Source organism: Diadema setosum, chromosome 1 (assembly GCF_964275005.1).
Source record: "Diadema setosum chromosome 1, eeDiaSeto1, whole genome shotgun sequence".
Classification (NCBI taxonomy): domain Eukaryota; kingdom Metazoa; phylum Echinodermata; class Echinoidea; order Diadematoida; family Diadematidae; genus Diadema; species Diadema setosum.
Genome location: NC_092685.1, coordinates 30,829,234 through 30,847,160, shown reverse-complemented (window position 1 = coordinate 30,847,160; position 17,927 = coordinate 30,829,234). Strand labels below are relative to the sequence as shown.

Sequence of the window (17,927 nt, the reverse complement as noted above, 5' to 3'; positions counted from 1 at the left end):
CAAAATTATCAGCAACAACAAATCATCTGCATGATGTTTTTGCAGATCGTGAATTGATGACACCATCACCTCGAGCTAGTTTGCAAGTGTGATTGTGACCAAAGTCACTAACTGGTAAACACAGTTGGATACGTGAGAATTCTACCTTTCTTATCTACGTCGAAATTTGATAAACATGCTTCATTCCTGCTTATTTGATTTCATAAGAGGCAATTGCGACCTGTTGTGGAATTGCACCTTACAGAGCAATACATATTGCATGATGGACAACAGATGGTGAGATATTGCACCAGCTCTCTCCAGATGCCTGCTGACTGACTGCAGATAACCTGTTCCTCCCTCAGGAGTGAATTTTCTTGTGATGGCCAAAAATAATACTAATTTTAAAAAAGCATAAATTTTTCTTTGCAGAACTCATAGCCACAACATATTAAATGCAAGTGGAGAGAGCATCACGCATACAACCACACCCAAAAGACAAAAATTAACATTTTAACAGCAGCACGGGGACCACACTACGACTGAACTGGCATGCATGAGCCTTCACAACTTCAGCCGCAAGGGTGAATAACCTTCACTGCTTTTCAATACTCATCGAAAGATAGATTATAAATCCCATTGGGACTACTGTGACAGGTTGTTAGGCAACATGGACATGTACTGAGCCTTTGTTTTTGCAGGCCCTCCCACTTATCCTACAAAAAAAAAAAAAAATGTAATCTGCATACAGCATTTATGAACCTGTCAGGAGGCGATCTCGATCAAGTTTGCTTCCTGGGGGCCCCCACTGCATGAAAAGAGAAGGTGGATTTGAAAGTTGAATATCAAACCGAACAGACAAAGTAGCAAGTCATCAGGATCAGGCTTGCTATTAGGCCCGTTCACAAACAACGAAAATCGAAATTTCAATCGCGATCCAAATTTCGATCTTTTTTTCGACCGTTCATACACAGGGAAAAATCGCACTTCGCAGCAAGGGAAGAACGATCAGTGGCCAAACTGCGCATGCGCGAATCTTGCATGACCGAAGACTGACCCCGCCGCAGTCCCAATAGAGTTTCGCACGCGCTACGAAAAATACCGATTTCCGAATCTCGATCGCGCTCACACACACGACGCTTGGCAAAATAATCGCGATTATTCTGAAAAATCGCACTAATAGTGCGAGTTGGATCGCGATAAGGATCGCGGTAATTAGTGAGATTTTTCTGTCCACACTGGAAAAAATTTCGAAATTTTGATCGCGATAAGAAAATCGATTTTTAAATCGCACTTTTTCCCTTGTGTGTGAACGGGCCTAATGTGATACAAAAACACAATCTCAACAACTGTTTGGTAGAGCCTGATGTTGCAAACTTCATTCACAATGTTGGCACAGGAGGTGGGATTACCACATATTAAAATGGAGCATGCCTTCATTTCTCACTATTGAGGATTAAGCTATAGGCTCTTTATGGAATAATGATACCTATCTAAATTCACTCTGTAGATAACTCTTTTGTTTAATAATTCAATTTACAATAGGCAGGCATTTTTTTTTAAAGTTCATTCCATCAGGGAAAAAAACTTTGCTATAAGATTTCTGGTCACATTAAAAAAAAAAATAGTTTAACACCACAAATTTTGACTTCTCTGATCCCCCTCCCCCCAATGGCTGACTTCTTTCCACAGTCTGCAAATATCTTCATGCCACTTTGACAGGTCGTGGGTTAATAGACTACTGTTCAGTATTATTTCAAAAGAATGGTGATATTTCACTTTTACACTCATGCACACTCATCCCATCTACGCTACCCAGGGTATAGAGTAAGTCCAAGCGTCCCTGGAAGCCACAATCATCCTTCAGATCTACAGTATTTTCATTCCTAGCCCAAACATAAAACACTTGCTTTGTTCCGCATTCTCCTTGAACTATGAGACAAAAAAAGAAAAAACAACAACAATCTTGTTTAAGTCAATTTGCCCTATGTCAACTTGACTTCAATTATTCTTGTGCATGTATTCTGGTCAACATCACATCGGTCTCCCTATACTGTAAAGAACAAAAATCTGTGGATATCAAGCTTTCAAACGGTCCAATGGCATCCCTTTTTTTTTTTCTTAGAAACAGACAAACTCTAGCAAAATCAAGATTCAGGTGTGATCCAATGAAATCCACTTGCAAAAGGGATGACTGTAACATAGTAGTTGCATCGATGCATACCGGTACTCAAAGTTAGTGATCTTTGAACATCTCTTTTTGCAACGTGTATAGACACACAATTTTTTTTTTAACTCTTTGTGATGGATATCATAATGTAAAAATTGGTCTAGCTTGATCCTTCTTTTTTTTTAACACTAGCAATAATTTGCCCTGCATGGTGTATGTGAACAGCATGCAAACAAACCATTGATTTTTTTTTTTTTTTTTAATGTTTTGGAATGCGCAGTCTGGAGATTCCATGTGCTTCATTTGTAGTCAAGAATTATTATCATCATTTTTTCTTGGGGGGGGGGGTACTTATCATGTGCGAATGGTGGCAAATAAAACTGATTTTCACATTTGTGATACAAAAAAATGATAACTCTTGGAACAGTGTGTGAATGCAGCTATAATCTTACAGCACTCATGATGGTCACAGGTACTGTCCTGGATTTGCTAAGGTGAGGTGTTGTATTTCCTTTCCAAGAATGTGCTTGTTTCGATGTTTCTCCTCCAATGGTCATCCACAGGGGAAAAGGCTTTTGATATGATATGTACTAGAAATTCCCCAATGACTCATAGTGATAATATCTAAACTGGGTAATATAACCAGAGACCACTTAGCCCCGCATCAACAGCATGCCTCCTGTAGAAAGACTAGAGATTGTCTGACCGACACCCAACCAATATCCTAGGTCTAAGTCGTTTTACAAACTTCTCTTCAATCTAGCCAGCAGATGCAATTGAGCATTCACACTGTGATACAATGACAGGAATAAGGTGCTAACATGCTATCACATACAAACTTTGTAAATATTTAATAATGCTGCGAGATTTATGTTTGGCTGTTTGGCTCATGGAATGGGATATATGTGTTTAGGCTTCTCTGAACAATGTAATGATTTATGCATGCACCATACTGTGATACCATTAAGAACCCACAAATTGTTTACTTGTGAAAATGATTAGATCTTGAAGCCTGAATGAATACCGGTAGTTGTGGCATAATTACTAGGATGTGCAATAAATAAAGTGTCAAACAAAATGACAATAAAGAAGTACAAGTTGTAGGTATTCAAAAGAATGCATGCAGAACATGATGTCTACACAAAGACCTTACGGGATTGCAAATTGAACACTTCTCTGTGAGACTTTTACCCACATTCTCCACAGTTTGCTGCAGATTTATGCACACAATGATCAATACTCCACATCCGGCTGGTAAAGCAATGGCTCAGACTCATACCCAGTAGCTATGCTTGGATCTATGCCTATGCAGAGTTTATTTCATACAGTCCACTGCCTTTCGTGAAGTTTATCAACTCTCGGTACTCTTCAAGCCCACCCATCCCCCTTGCTCGCACATCCTTGTCAACCTGTGTGCACACATGATCTCATCTGCTGCACTGCAACACCCCATGAATAATATTGTATTGTGTTGAATGACAATGAATGGAACACCAGCAATTATTGCTCTAGCTAGAACCACACACTGCACACGTTAAGGCAATTCATGAATGTGAATGACCTGAACTTCGTAATGGTTATCTCATTTCATTTATATCAACTGATACACACCTTTTTTCATCAGTCTTCTAAAAATAACATTTCTCTCTAAATAAGGAAAATATACCAATAACCCAAATGCAACGCCCTCTAGCACCTAAGAAAAAAAAAATATATATATATATATCATACTATACAATGTATAAAAATGTGCTTCCACTGCAGACTGCTGGTCTACATGGTACTTTAAGCTGAAGGTGATGACACCCATTTTTTGCCACTATTCAAACGACAGTGTACATTTTATTTTTCATGCCAAATCCAAAGGACAGCATACTGCACACTAATATCACACATCCAGATGAACTATATTCAAATACCATCTCTTCGACTGAAACCACATCAGGTTGCGTTACATGATCACAGCATGGCTGAATGAAACCAGACATTGTCTTGACCACACATGCCCTGAGCTTGGTTTTTCCCTCTAAATACCATTTACAGGCCAAGTGAAACTGAAACTCTGATAACTTTCATTTTTGTGAATTTGAATATCACCTGAGCGTCACATTTCAGGATACTTTGTACAAGCACATACAAATGGGTTGTGGGAATAGAAATTGCTTGATTATGATAAAAAGTATATAGCTAAACCTATAGCTAAACCTCCTACATATTTTAAACCCATGGCCTGATTATCTTTGTGGCGCTATTCACGCAACTTGACCATTGCTGACAAGCAGCTTTTTCTTCTGGAAATCTGCTTTCTATGCTATATTTTATGATCTACAAGTACATATGTACATTTGTCCTGTCTATTGACCCCACAGAAAAAAAAAAATGCAAGAGCATACCACCTAAACCCATTGAGGATGAGTCCAAAGTATACTCGGGCGAGTGTCGATGGGAAATGCGTGTTGAAGCAAAATCAGCTTGTCCTCAACAGGTTAAAAGAGTCTGGCAGCTCTCGTTATTGTCTGGCTCCAACTCTGATGGTTTTCAGACAGCAGAGAGATCTCGTTTGTCATCTACTGTATATGCCGAATATTTCATGAGGTTTTTATTTTCGCGAATTTCGCGAGTCAGGTGCTATTCGCAAAATTAAAAGACACGCAAAAATATTGACTCTGATCCTGATGTGAATATGACGTACGCATGTACACTTCTCCATTCAGTACAGGACTCGACGATCACGAATTTAACCACTCGCGAAATTGTTGGGAATTCCCGATTCGTGAAAATTTAGACTCGCGAAATATATGGCATATACAGTACTTGTGATCACATATAGGAATCATGTATAGAATATTCCACATCCCTAACAAACAGGCCTCATATCACCTCATTTGGTGCCATGTATTCATCAAGAGTTACTTTTAGTTCAGAGTTTGTCTCAACCAATAAACACAACATAAACAATACCCTCGCAAATTACAAGTTTTGACAGAAGTTATGAACTTACATTGCAGCCATTAAATATTTGTAGGCCTATACGCTGTTATTTTCGCATACAGATCAATATTCATGAATGACAAGGTCACAAACATTTTTGCAAGATGTTGTTTTTGTGAATTTACAGAGGCCTTCATAAGCGCACTATTACCTTAGTGCCTGATGACATTTTCATGTGTTGATGAATTAAAGAGGTTCACCTGTGATTCTCGAAATTTGCGATAATTTCAGTTTAAATACAGTATAATATCCACATTAACACACACAAAAAAAAAAAAATAATTCCAACTGCGAAAAGAAACAAATAGCTCAGCTGTAATAATACCTCAAACCATGTTCCAAATCATGATCATAGGCACGGTTTGTTGAACCACTACACGGTATATTGGCAGACTACAAACCACATATGACATTCTATACAACAGTGGTGTTGCAGTCAAACATGCAGCTCTAAATACCGGTAGGTGTGCCTGCACAAGTACCCACGACAGTAGTACTTCCAGGCGGGGGCGCACCGGGCGCGCGCCCCCTCTTTAATTTTTTTTAAAACAAAAGGGGAAAAAAGATGAAATGGGGGGTGCGCCCCCCCCCCTTTAATTTTGTAAAGGCGCTCCCTCTTTACGGAATTCCTGGATCCGCCCCTGCATGATATGAGCATACATGCATCACATATATTTGTATATCCAAAGAGCGCGTAGCTTCGTGCAGAAGTGAACATGAATAAGGTCAAGACATGTATTCAATATCAAACCATTCACAGAATAATTGTATCGGCAATTTGCTGGCATACACCTTAAAAATGACTGGAAAACACCTCCAGGCAATGACTGGTAAGGGGCGATTTCAGAGACAAAGACTACAAAGACATGATTTCAGTTTGTTCATTAATTCACATTATATGGAAAAAGCTCCATCAACGTGAAACAGATTTCTATTTCATGTCTACAGTTTTATTCTTTTTGTAGTCTAAAAGGGCTCTCAGGCATACTTCGGTATCAAATGATTTCATTCATAAGTCGGCTAACATCGTCAAATCTGTGTCAATACAAATAGCTAACCATGGATGTTAGTTCTACCTGACCTTTTTCTTTCAAACCAAGTGTCAGATGCAAAGGAATCACACAATGATCCATTTTGCCACATGCATCATTATCACTGTTGAAATGAAATTAATCCACGCTACAAAGGGAAATACTTTGACCTGTATTAAGTATACAGTCATATCTCACTTGATATCTGAAGCAAAACAGACAATTCTGTAAAACTAACACGACATGTATGTAACAAGCGCATACTTACAAAGGTGCAAGCAAACATCACTGTGTAGGAATTAAAAAAAAAAAAACAATCCCATAGCAAAACTGGGCAATGATAATACACCTGCACACTCGAAAGTCGCGATATGAAATGTTATCAACTCACACTAGTTTTGTGCACATCAACCATCCTTCAATATGAACTACACCAGCATGTACACATCCTCAGGTTTCCACATGGATGAACAGTGTCAGCATTCAAAGAAGCACTCGCCTCCCGCCACAGTACTCCACATGATGTTACTTCAGTTCCACTGATCAGATTCGACTGCATAATGGGTCTTTCATAGAACAATATTTGGCTTTCTACAGTAGCTTTAATCGTCAGAAAAGTTCCTCAGCTGCCATCACTGCAAATTTTGCCAAAGGGCCTCAATAGGGCATGCAAGGTTTCTGCGTATATTCATCAATCAGATCGTACAAAAATCGTACAAACTCCCTGTGGCTCCAGGTGTAGAGCCCAGTGATGCCGTGCAGGGCTTGGGGTTTGCGGTGCCAAGTAATGTGTACCTTATAGTGACCTTGAAATTACTTGTGGGTGCATCCACACCACATTAGTCAGTGACAGTGTGTTACAGCATGCATCATACAGTCCCACACCTGCATTAGTTAATGTGAGCAACGGTAAGCGGCCACCTGCCTGACGGAAAATCTGGGCTACACACTTTGCTTGCTTGCACACTGGCTGTCTAGTCGGGCTGATACTCTCAACTTTAGGCAAAGAACCATGTGTCGCCCATGATGAACCACATGATGTAGTATGAGCAGACTTTTAGTACGTAAACTGCTGAGAAATTTTAGGTTGCAATCGCTAAAGATGTGCACATTCAGACAACAGACTATGGCTGCATTCAAGTCACTTTCCTGGAAATAAGTATACCCTAGAGACAAATTGTGACTGTTTTGCTTTTCCAAGTCTTTTGTACAAATACGAACTGCCTTGGTCGGCAATACTACTATACAAATGGTCTTTGCTTTTCTACCAGAGCAAATTGGACTTTTCTTTTTAAAAAAGGGATAAAATATCTTCACTGCAAGAGAGATTTTAAATGTATCTTATCCTTTTTTTAATTTCCTTTGCATGCAATCATTCCAATTAGGTAAAAATCTATGCTTGCACTGCCACATCAGAGCACCTACTCCCCCCCCCCCCAAAAAAAAAAAAATCAAACAAAAAATAATAATATATACAAAAGGTGTGGTCAGATTGGCAAAAGATTGCGAAGTTTAAGCTCGTGATCTTTAAGATCTCGAAGTTTTGCAGGGTGACCGCAAACTTCCCACGAAACTTCCCGCGAAACTTCTCGATCTGTTTGCGGGCGGTGTCTCCGAAGCGCGAGGCCATTGTCATGTACAGATGTGCATTTTTACGTCACAATCACTAGCCATCGGACGACGCACTCTTTCTTGCGCGCGTACCAATGGCCCAAACTTCACGATCTTAAACTTCTTGATCTTTTGCCAGTCTGACCGCGCCTCATGATGGCTCCATGACAGCAAACTATACGAGGCATCATCTTCAGGGAAGTACCCTTCACTTGTAAATCATCATGGCAGGGAATTTCCGACAGAAATCAACCAATTAAAGCTCGATAACTGAGAAACTAAATGGTATGAAAACCTACATGTAGCACAGACAACTACTCTGGGCAACTTGAAGCTAATCAGAGCTATCAGGAAAAATGATGGGAAATTCTACACTTTCATCCACAGCCACCGAACCTGTCAGTGGGGTTTTGAGCTGAAATTTGACACCCTGTGCTACCCTGAACTGAGGGTATGTAGAACATTCACATGAAATTCTGCAGAAGCTGAAGCCACATTCACACATAGGAGTTATCAGTTTCTGCATCGCCATGCAAAAATTGACTTAATTTGGCATCTTTCACATATGCTGCACATGACAAAATATCACGAGAATTAAAAAAAAAAAAAAAAATCATCAGTGACCAGAATGTGATCAAAGGCAATTGAGTGTGTGGACCAACTGTGGCAAGTTGCATTATGGGATACAAAAAAAAAAAAAAAAAAAAAAAAAAAAAATGATACAGCGCAGGGCAAATTATTGCAATATTTTTGTTTAAACTAACATGCGGGACTAATTTTCATATCAGGATGCAGATTATGATATTTACCGGTAAACATTTCGTTGTGTCTACACACAAGAATTACTACATTGTAGTAACAGTTTTCGCATTGCATTGCAAAACTCACTTTCCCGAAATGAATGTGGCTTGCGGGGCACATATCCGAATCAGCTCTCCTGCCTTTCAGTGCACTGATAGCAAATGTGAACAGAGCTTCAATGAAAGGCACTTGTTCCTCCGAAGTTTCACAAGGTCTCTGATTCTCTTTCTCTCTTTCTCTTTCTTTTAAACTTTATAAGCAAATTGAATTTCATTGATTGACAAATTGCCCTACATCGACGTAAATAAGCACTGAATTGATCATTCATTTCATGAATTTAAATTGAATTTCAATTCACCTCTTGCCTAAATTCATTTTTTTTTCTTTTACATACAGTAGGTAGCATGCAGACTGTTTACATCACAGTATCAATATTCACTTGTATTACTCTGGGTATGATAACTCTATTGGCAGTATTAAATTCGAGAAAGAAGGTGAGTGACAGTTTTGATGAGGGAGACAATTCAGTATGTGGCTAGATCTCACTAAGTTGTGAAAATCATTCATACAGAGGCCACTTTTCACGTCATAGAAGCTGAGCAGTACTCCACCTCAATTCTGCCAAAAACTGGCGAAATACAGGTGGTGGCTAATGTGTGTGTCTCTTATACGTGTGTGTGTGCATGCAACCCTATCATCAGGAGTTGGCAGGAAGCTACAGGTCAATTCGTGAGGGGTGGGGGGAGGGGAACTTGGAGTTAATTTGATGACTAAGTTCCCCATTAGATAGTGACATACAGCTAGATATAAGTGAGCAACATCCCTTTTTTTTTGTGGCTATATGAACTGCATATCAACTCAACAATGTTCTTTTCCTAGTCTATCAACTTCTTTCAGTCATCTTCTCAGTTATACAATGTAGTGTACTTCGAAGACAAATGTATCATTTTTTTTTTAAAGCATGTGATCATGCCTGTGGAATTCAACAAAACTCAAATTCACACATATTTCGATGGGATGTACACAAACCTTCATACTGCATGTAAGACTGCATTCAAAACACAAAAACATTCTCCAAGATCCAACACACTGTGACTATAAACCTCTAATAAATCATAACCAGAACAGACCCCCCCAAAAAAGCATTTTCCCCCTTTTCTTTAGAATAACCTGCAATGGCAAAATTGTCAAACAGAAGCCAGCAAAATCTGTGTCAGATTTCAATACAGTTTGAATGGCTCTTGACAGGGCACGCCAGGTCTTCCTGGATAGGGTAACAAAAGCCCCGCTGGGTGCTAACCACAGACCCAAGTCACCCCCTCACAAAACAGTCTTTTGAATAGGGTTACCCATTGCTTCTGGCTGCATGCAGCTTTCCCAGTCACTGCTAATGCCCCATTCAGGATAACCCAGAATATGAGGATTAACATCAAACTGTTATCAGTTAATTCTTAATTGACTGACTGATGTCAGGGTCACAGTCTATCACAACACAAGTCTGTTTTTCTGTTCATGAATTTGAATATTCTACAAAGTCTTTACAGGTCCTGTTGTATGCCTATCAGTGTCATACCACATTGTCTCATTGCCACACATTAAGCTTCATTCCAAGCAAAACAATTTAATTTGTTTAGATGCTGACCCCTCCCCCCCCCCCCAAAAAAAAAAAAAATGAACTAGGCAAGTAAATTCTATTGCCATTATGAGAATTCACAGCATAAATTGACTACACGAGTGATGAACTCGGTAAGATTTATCAAGCTCTCACTGCAGTCAGGAGCAACCACTGAAACAACCACATGTTTGTTACTTGTATGGTTAGTGCTTCAAAAGCGCTAGCCACACAGTACCACTGATCCGTAATTCTAGATGAAAGGTGCAAATGAACTATGATTAGCACCTGCCACTTTACAGTTACTGCTGTTTCCCAGTGGACTTTCAGCATATTAGTCTTCCATACACCACAGTCGGCACACAAATTAGATAAATGTAACTACTGAACCAGAGAACATAACGTCTCCCATTTCCTTAAAGAGTTTTCAATACTCTGAAAATTAACTTGTGACATGGAAGAGCACCTCAGAGGTACTCTAAGTATGCTCCTCACTGTGTGTCAATTTCCACCATAATTTACAGAAATTAATCTTATACCTGGAGCTTGGAGTTCATTCCTAAATGAACTCTGTAAATTCCCTTCTCCAGTGTATGTTTTCCTTGTGTGTGTCTACTCACTGTAGCAGTAACGAAGTTACTGTACCCTGCTACGTACCGCACACCTGCATACATTACATCTTGTCCCAGTACCAAGGATTACATATGATTTGTGTATTAAATAAATAAAACGGGGTTTTCAGCATTCCTTCACATGCTGAAGCTGATAGTATGCATGGCATAGGGGCAATGTATACAGTTAAATACATTTGATTGAGCATCACATAGTTAGTGCGTCTACGGCATGTTACAAATTTTCAAAGTTGTGTAATAAATGTGTAGGAAAATACAAGGCAGTATTATATGTACTCGTGAGGAGCTTCACAATCTCATATTTTCAGAAAAAAAAAATTATTAGATTAATACTCTTCCAAAAGGTTTTCTTTTCTACCGCTGTTACCCTCTGTGAATAAGATTGTATCATACATCTGTATTATCATGAACCCCATATGAAAAAAAAAAGAAAGAAAAAAAAAAAAGAACTGGCCTGGGATTTGAACTCACATCGTCTATCTATACTGCTTACAGGCAGTGGCAGTACCACTGAGCTGAAGCCAGTTCATGGTGTGAGCGACACAACGATGTTTGATGTTTGAACAAATATCCAATGCCTCACCTCTGTTTCGAATGCTCTTCTTTAGTTTTACTCTTATTAAATTCATTTGCCTCCAGCAAGGCAAGTTATAAGAATGCTCTTCCATGTCACAAAGTTAATTCCCTTCCCCACCCCCCCCCCACACCATTTGAGCTACTGTACGAGCTGAAATTTTCGCGGTGGTTTTATTTTCGCGAATTTCGCGAATCGCCTTTGAATCGCGAAAATAACAACACGCGAAAATAACAACGCGCAAATAACTAAGTTCAGTTAGACCCTCGCAACCGCGAAATTAACAACACGTGAAAATGTCCTCAAAGGATCAATTCGCGAAAATATCTGTACGCGAAAATTTCAGCTCGTACAGTATATTCACAATGTATTTAAAGAATGTATTATGGGTACTCTGAGTATTTTACACACAGTGTGTACAATGTACCTATAGATGTGCATAACCCAGGTGGCTAGGCAGGATAATGGGGGATGTTTGCCCTCTGATTCTCTCACATTGTCTTTACTAATTTACATCAAGTCTCAATGCTGCAAAAATGTAATCATCTTGGATAGGGATAATAAAAAATCTTTTGTATGAAACTTGCATACCCTTTTACACCTTTTTTTGCTATGTAGATATGCACACATGTATGCTTGCATACAAAGTACATGTACAGTTGTACATTACAGATTGTACGTGTTTCTCATAGATACAAACATGTGTCTATATTCATGGAAGAGGAAATCACTCAACAGCAACAAAATTAATGCAACAATTCTAAATGTATCACACTAACTCGGGAGTCTAGAAAGTACCAACCACATTTTACTGTAAAAGTGGATATTTTCACGTGACTGATTTTTCACGCTCGGCCGGATCAGAAGAGTTTTGCATGTTTTTAATTCCGCAGTATCAAGACATCAACTACAGGAACATATGGCAAGCAAAAATGTTCGAGTGCTTTTATTTTCGCGCTAGTTTCTGATTGCGCAAAATGCGCAAAAATTTCCACTTTTACCAGTAGTCTAAAGATGAAATGGGTACTTCAATCAAAAACCATAGACAGCAATGGCACTGGAGAAAAGGATGCTTTAAATATACTCGCCTGTCTACACACTCCTAAATGATATCACATGACAATGTACTCAATCCAATAAAATCCCAAAAGGATTTTCCAAAATTTATATTTTCCTTTCATTTGCGAGTTAAATTTCTATTGAAATATTTTGAAAACAAGTACCATCCATAAGTAACAAATTAATGCCAGCAACTTTCTACGAATCATTTGAACACCCAGGTGCAATATGTCCACACTCCATTCTCAGTTAAATGGGGGGGGGGGGGGTAATAAGGATTTCAAGTATTCACTTTTATTTGAAAAATATTAAAATGGGTTTCATGCATCCTCATCCATTTTTAATTTAAACACCATCTATACTTTAAATAGAATTGCACACACAGCAAAACTGAAATGTTGCTCCCCATATTACTTTCTATGACATAATTATAATCCATAATCTGAAATTAATCTACTCTGTACTTAGTGAAATAGAGAAGTACCAGTATGCATTCTTCATAACAATTAAGTTTTGTGAGTAGCTCTACTTTGAAATCTAATCATGATTATACCTGTTGATAACATTATCTTGTTGCTTGTCTCTGACTATCAAGTTTGCTTATTTTCAGACATATTATTTGGAAATATGGCAGCATTACAATTTTGTGATGTCTGACCTTGCCATTCACACTGCAATGAAAAATTTCTGGGTTTTTGGCACAGTAATGCACATGCATGATTGACTCAGCAATCTGCTACACGCAACTTACGGCTATGATGTGTGCAACAGCTTGGCTACCTCTTGGCATATTTTGTGCGTGGCCACAGGGAGTAATCCAAGCATCAGAAAAAGGCAAATGACACAAATCACAGGTTTCTACAGTGACGGTTTATACCACAATTCACGACAGCAAAATTCACGCATATGTGGAAAATAAATATCCCACCTTGTAGTAATATTTTCTGGCTATGCCCTGGTGGTTTCTGGCACATGGGCCTAGCAACTTTCATAAAAATTCCACATTTTTACAACATCACAATTTTGTCTGTTACAGAGTTAACAGCCTTTATTATCATTGTCAAAAAAAACTTCTTTTTTTTTACATTTTGCTTCACACCGCTTTATTTTCAAGTTAAAGGCATAGTTTCATATGAACATCATTATTGAAATGGCATTTTATGCATTCACTATTCAATCTTAACAGATTGTTTTTTCAGGAGGATTTGTTGGTGTCACTTAGAATTCCTTGATTGATTCACAAACAAAAAAGTGAAGCCTGAAGCAAGCTTTCTTTCTACCTTATATACCATGTGTATGGTGATACATCAATACCATTTCCACAAGTCAATTGCACTAGAATACTGTCAGCAATCTCCATACCCATTATGGTTAACAATTGAAAAATATCATAAATTGATGAGCTAGACATACTTTAGGAAAGTAGCAAAGTGGTTGTCATTGTGCCTTTAACATCTAAGCTTTGATTCCTGTATTCACACTACAATGAGATGTTTTAGGTAAATAACATTTCAACTGATAGTCTAGTGTACAACTGTAGTCCGTGTGCTAACGAAACAAAGCTCCCAACTTAAAAATATCTTGTGTGATTCATTTCTGCTCGAGTCTTGTTGTTCAGCTAAGGTTAGGGGCTTCTTGAGAACGGAGCCAAAGCAAAGGAGGGCCTCCATAAACCATAATGGGCTTTATACTAACAGCACTGTTTATGACTTATGCCTATTAAAGGCACTGTGGTGAGGGTAATTGAACAAAACACACCACCATTTTACAGTAAATCCAGTCGACAATTTAAATGGTGGAAGTTCAGCAGGTAATTGTTATTGCTCTGCATGAAACTTGACCTCAGTTGTTTTATTTGTCCTCTTTGAAATGTCATTAAAAAACAAACAGAAAGTATTACAAAAATCGAATAAAACACAATGTACTGTAAAAATTGAAAGTTACATGTAATTTTCGCCCTCGACCAGGGACGATAATTCTGCATGTTAATTGTTATGGATTTGGCAGAATCAAAATATGAACAAGTATTCCATATAAAGTAACAAGCAAAATACTTCTGTGCTTCTATTTTTGTGCCAGTCTAAATAAAGCAACAGTTTTGTCTATGTTTCATACGTTACACACTCCGTCTAGAGTATAAAACACAATGTTCAATAGAATTTTTTGAGCTATTATTACCTTTTCTGATCAATATTAGGCCATTCAGTTGAAAAACAATTTGATCAATTTGACCTTCATTTTCCAGCATTCGTTGCATTACCCCAAGATGCTTCATTTTGGCAAAAATTCTAATAGATTGCGTCTTTGAACCAGTTTGGGGGCAAAGTTTATCTCTCAATACAGTGTTCTAAAAGACGGTATTGTATGGGGGGGGGGGGTAATTCACACTGGAAATAGAAAATAAAGTGACAGCCCTGAAATGTACCCTTTTACTGTGGAAATGCCCATATTATGTGATTACTAACTCTGCCCAGGGAGGTGGAAGAGAGATTCCACCTCTCTGCTCTGCCTGTGCCTGCTGCACAGTAATTCTGCATATAATAACCGAAGTACACAAGTGAACCCCCGAAAGTGTGACCTCACTTGACCTCCACGTGTTGTGCGCAGGTACGTAATATTACCTCATCCATTACAAAGAGCGTATATTAAGTATACCAAACAAACTCAACTGCTAGTGACTAAATGTTTACATTTATATGCTATGGGGAGAATTCTAAACTCTGCAAGAGCACTGTACAGTGTACTGTACATGTTATGCATTATATCACAAACCTTTGCTTGGGTCATGCAAAAACTACTGAAACGGTGGACATTTTTGCAGGGGTATCTTTTTGCTCTCGGCAGGGTAAGATGAATTTTGCATTTTTTAATTAATGGAATTAAAATATTAAATAGGGTTCGTTTAAAAACGACCAAAAATATTCATGCGCATTTATTTTTGTACTAGTTTCTGGTTGTGCGAAATGTGAAATAATTTCCGCTTCTACATTAGACACTCGGGTTTAATATTTGCTTTTATTTCTGGCACTCTCACACATTTCGGAATGATTTCACAGCACTGCTGTGTATATATCATACCGACAGCTACGCGCTGCCTTGGGCATATACTGCAACCAACCGCTTCGGATGATCGAGTACAGCACAGAGCATTCAATCCAAGCGATCAAGTACCAGGTAATTCCAAAATGTACCATGCCAAAGTGTACCAGTCTTCTACCAGACTTTGGAGACTCAGGAGGAAAAGTGTTAGGGTTTGAAATATTTACAATGAATTTATGCATGTTTAAAAATTGCACTAGCATCTTAGCTAGCACGACATAGCGGGCACGAGTGAATACATAACCTTTGAAATCAGGCCAGGTTCATTTGTATGTTAAAGCATACACAACGTGCAAATGAAGACGTGCATTCACGATGTACAAATATACACAAGCTGTGATGACGCTGCATGCAGACCCGTAAATAGTGGTTGGTTACCGTTTGTAGATCATTCTTCGCCTAGAACCTAGCTGTCTGATACTGGGTAGTGGATATGCACTTCATATTGCTGAAGGATAGATCTATTCTCATGGCATGCAATGTGCGCATGATATCACGATCAGTTCAGTACAGTAAGGTGAATTTCCAATTGAGATGTTTTTTTTTTTTTGTTTTTTTTTTTTTGGCCGCACCAGAATAGCCTAACGTTAGATCAGAAACTATCAATTAAAAAAAAAAAAAAAAGTTGTGGCAATTTGACAAAGGGCAACAAGGGCTTGATTCTAGGAAAGTTTTTAGAAATTCTAAAATCCATTTTGAAAAGCAGCAGAGAGAACTTTTTTACTGCTGATAAAAATACAATTCCTATTCTTCTTTTTGATAAAACATCAATCATAAATGACTCAACAAGAATAGTATTAAACTTAATGCCCCACAATGGGGCCCATATATCGTACCAGACTCAGTTCTGTACTTCAGTATCACTCCAATGCAATGCATCCACACAGCATGCCATGTAGTGTTTGATAGATGTCAAGCTTGCTTGAACAGTCTAACTGTCTTTAGATAGACCTTCTTCTTGTACTAGTATGGTCTAACGTTAGGTCTAGAGAAGAGTCTATTCTAAAGTATACAGTGTCAGTAGTTAGGCCCCTATTAAGTAAAATTTAGGCTAGGCAGCCTATCGTAACTCAGCTTACACTGCCAGAGAGGTTTTGAATTTGAATCTGACACAGGAAAATGGCCAGTAAATTGATGACTTACTGCCACACAAATGTGCCAAAATGTGTGAGGGGACAATCTAACATTTGCCTGAATTTCAGTAATTAACGTTAGTCTAGCTAGCGTAAAATTCGACCCTTGGGTCCGGTCCCCTGTTGTTACGCACAACATGCACACAATATAGAAAATACAGACAACAGAACCGAGCACAGAATTTGACGATTGCCCCTCCTCCTCCCTCCCTGCACAGGTACGCTCAGCTAGCTACACACGCGTGTGCGCGTTTACAGCTGCTAGCAAGCCTGGGTTTCTGTAAAAGGCCAATCCATTACACACGTTGCTTTATCACATTCACACACACACATACACACAACACACACACACACACACACTCACTCAATACATGGCCGATGCACAAATCGTGAAACCGAACGGAGTACGGAATCGCATGTCCACTAACAACCACTTCCTCGTTTTGACGCCTAGACAGCAATGACACCCTGCAAAAATCTCAAAAATAATAGCATAAATTTCTAAGATTCATATGCACTATGCACACAGCTGAAATAACAATGCTTACCGATGCTACTATGTGAAATTCCTCGCCTTTTCAAAGACTTCGTCATGCATCTAAAGCACGGAAATCAGACGTACCGTGTGTTTTTCATGCGTGTGGCTCAACTCATTACTATGCAACAAATGGCCTTTCGATATGCTAAACATATATCCTTCCGCGACTTGAGTGAGTGCAGTAAAATAGTCCTATAGTCTCTGCAATCGAAGCGTAAATGAACTATCTGGTGGTAAATCCCATGTCAACTGTATAGAATATGTCATTTATTAGAGGTGATTCTACAAATGTGAAGTGAATCCATTATCTTTTCAGCCACATTCGATCTAATCTGCAATTAGAGAGCTGTGATGCGTCCGAGCCTGTTAACTCCGTGAGGCCCGCTCGCTGTATGCAAATTACTGATAGTGATATGACGTCATGATTGATTATGCTTATGATGTACAACATGCGTTTTCTATAAAAATTCGAAATAAAAATTGTTGATGATATTACTGCATCACAAACGGGCGTCTAACAAACTTACACCCCATCGTTCAACAAACCATAATAATGCGGAACTGATGAAATATGTCTACCGGGTGGAACATCTCATTGTCACTAATAGTGGTCATCACAGTTATATTGAAATACTATGTAACTAGCAAGTGTAGCATGTTTGTTCCCGGAAGACGGAGTTAACGGGAACAAAGTTAT

General features: G+C 38.7%; 1 protein-coding gene across 2 annotated transcripts in view; it reads right to left on the bottom strand.

Annotated features, from left to right (window-relative positions):
* LOC140235322 (uncharacterized) overlaps nt 1-17,318 on the bottom strand; it is a 147,022-nt gene extending 129,704 nt beyond the window's left edge. For both annotated transcript variants that reach the window (XM_072315350.1, XM_072315359.1), the window contains exon 1: nt 17,241-17,318. The gene's annotated coding sequence lies outside the window, so the exon portion shown is untranslated. The remainder of the gene's footprint in view (nt 1-17,240) is intronic.
* Nucleotides 17,319-17,927: the final 609 nt, after the last annotated feature.